Here is a 3,051-nt window from a genome sequence, read left to right as displayed (position 1 = left end):
CGTCTTAGAAATTTTAAGGATGGAAGCAACCTGATGCTCACTGTATCCCTTTGCCAGTAAAGCCAAAATTTAACCCTTCTTTTCCTCACTCAAAGCAGTAGTTTTTAGAAGTAACTTGCAGTAGTTATTTTTTTATACCAATTACTTTTGGGGTACTATTAGCACTGTTTTTGCCATCCAGCTGGGCCTACTGCAAAAGGATAGTGATGACCACAAGATTTGGTTCAGGTGTTCACCTAATCCAGGGGTGTCAAACTCAATTGCACAGGGGGCCAAAACTCAAACCACACTTTAGGTCGCGGGCCGAACAGGATAAACATTTACTGAATACACTAAAACTAAACATTTTTTTAACATAAATATGAATAAAAACAGACAGGAATATTATTACAGAATAAATAAACTTAAACTTTAAATAACTTAAAATACTTTGCTCTCCATAAAAATATCTCCTGTCAAAATTATACAAATTCAAAATATGAAAAAAAATGGAAAAAAAATAAAATTTGTGGTTTTCACCAAAAGTTAAAATAACAACAAATCAAAACATTCAGTTTTCTTTGCTCTTATGCCATTTTGTCAGAGCTGGATGCTTGGCATCTTTTTTTGGCAACAAGTTCGTTTAGGTTTGGTGTAAGGTCCTGTGTTGTGGAGATTCGCAAGATGGACTGCAGGTGTTCATCAGTGAGACGACTTCTGTGTGCTGTTTTGTTAATCTTCATCATTGAGAACAGCTTCTCACATAGATATGTGCTACCAAACATGCACAAGGTTCGAGCCGCATGTAGACGGAGCTGGGACATTGCTTCAGGAATGGAGCGAAAAAACTGTGCGGGCCCGTGTCATATTTTGCGTTAAGTGTCCCATTACACTGCAGCTCAATCAGCTCCATCTGCATCTGTACAGGTGCAGTTTCCACATCGACGGCAAATGGGTTGTGAAGCAGCTCGAAATGAATTTTTTTGTGCTTCAAAGTCACCAAAGCGCCGTGCGAACTCAGTGCGCAGTGATCTCAGTTTATCAGCAAAGTGCGCATTTGGGAACACCATTGTGCCGACTTGGTTCAACATTACTTGGCAACAGGGAAAGTGAGGCAAGTTGCACCGGTGTATTTGTGTCTCCCATAAGAGCAGCTTCACTTGAAATGCCTTCACCGCATCATACATGTCAGTGATCACGCGGTCACGTCCCTGGAGCTGCAGGTTTAAGACGTTGAGATGAGCACACCGGTGCTCCATCTGTTGTAAGTCCAACAAGTTTGTCCCAGGGCAGTTTCATGTCGGTTACACTTTAACACACGTTTTCAAAAATGTCTTTTCCCGTCGTTGTTCCGTGCATCGATTTAATGTCCAATATTTCCTCTGTAACGTGCAAATTGGAGTCCACTCCACGGAGGAAGATCGCCAGCTGTGCAGTGTCCATCATGTCAGTGCTTTCATCCACAGCAAGAGACTATGCAACAAAGTCTCTGCTTCTTTCACTTAACTGTGTTCTCAAATCAGTGACCATCTCACAAACCGTCAGCAACCGTATTTCTACTCAGACTTACATTTGCCAACATCTGCTTTTTGTCTGGACACAAGACGTCGCACACCTTGATCATGCAGCTCTTCAGAAACTCTCCCTCAGTAAATGGCCGGCCTGATTTGGCGATCTCCTCTGCCACAATGAAACTTGTTTTCACAGCGGCTTCACTTTGGGATTTTGCTCTGGTGAAAAATGTCTGCTGGAACGTCATATTCTTCTTTAACTCTTCTACTTTCTGTATCTTCTGCTCTGCATTCAGGTTTTTCAGCTTATCCTGATGTTTTGTCTAGTAGTGCCGTTTTATATATTATATTCCTTAATTACGGCCACATTAGCCCCACAAAGAAGACACACGGGTTTACCGCCAATGTCAGTTAACATATACTCAGCCTCCCATCGGTTTTGAAAGGCTCTGTTTTCAGAATCAACTTTAATCTTGGCCATTGTGAGGGGCCTAGTGATGTGTCGTTCGCGAGTGATTCGTTCAAAATGAACGAATCTTTCATATGAGTCGTGACTCCCGAGTCATATGAAAGATCTGTGACTCGTGACTACCGAGTGTGGATGAAATGTATTCATGTGTTCATATTTTATAGAAGTATGCAAAATATATAATCATGTTTTAAAAGATCATAAGAGATGTGCTAAAACATATAACCTGCCTAAAATATAAACATGCTGCTTAATGCTAAAACTAGAATACGCAGACACACGAAAAGGGAACTGCACTGTTGAGTTCAACTCAAGGTCTGGTGTGACATGATGTCTTGTGATGGAAAATAGGATGTGTGTACGAGACAACAACAACATGAGTCATTACTAAATATGGTAACAAAAGATGTATCAATGCATGATGTCTGTATTGCCTGATGTGTACCACCCCTGTGTGTGTGTGTGTTAATAAAACGAGCCTGAGTTTGTGGAGAATTCAGAATTCAGCAGTCGATCCTCTGACTCGCCGCTGGATCCTCCCTGTGCACAGGTGAACTCGAGCAACGATTTTTGTCTTTTCTTTATACTTTGTAAAAGTTTTTTACGTGAGGGTTAAAGGTTGATCAACGAATCCGGGGTGGTAAAACCTTACCACGACATTATCTAGCCTGATGGCTAAGGCAAGTAAGCTATCCAAGCTGTCCGACTCATCTGACAGCCAACTCATCCTTCACTGCTTCGCTTAACCCCTTCCGAAAAACCCCCTGAAGTGACTCATCGTTCCAGCCTGACTCTGCTACCAATGTTCTGAAATCCACTGAATACAGGGACAGTAGACGCTGACTGGCATCTTTATCTTTAACAGCGTGGTCAAAAACGTTCTTCATCTCTGCCACAAAACTGGCATAGGAGGAGTTAATCTGTGGAGAGTCATTCCAAACAGCTGCACCCCAAGCTCTATCCCTCCCAGTTAGCAACCCAACGATGAAAGCAATCTTGGACTTGTCCGTAACGTATGTCTGCGGCTTTAAATCAAAAACAAGAGAGCATTGCAGCAAAAAAGATTGACAAGTCCCCAGATCACCATCATAA

At 41.9% G+C, this 3,051-nt stretch overlaps 1 pseudogene; it reads right to left on the bottom strand.

Moving 5' to 3' along the window:
* Nucleotides 1-566: 566 nt before the first annotated feature.
* LOC107990205 (general transcription factor II-I repeat domain-containing protein 2-like) lies at nucleotides 567-1,342 on the bottom strand (annotated as a pseudogene).
* Between the last annotated feature and the right edge of the window lie 1,709 nt (nucleotides 1,343-3,051).

This window comes from Cynoglossus semilaevis, chromosome W (genome assembly GCF_000523025.1).
Source record: "Cynoglossus semilaevis isolate Cse_v1.0 chromosome W, Cse_v1.0, whole genome shotgun sequence".
In the NCBI taxonomy this organism is placed as follows: Eukaryota; Metazoa; Chordata; class Actinopteri; order Pleuronectiformes; family Cynoglossidae; genus Cynoglossus; species Cynoglossus semilaevis.
The sequence above is the reverse complement of the archived record's forward strand: the minus strand, read 5'-3'. Positions and strand labels throughout refer to the sequence as shown.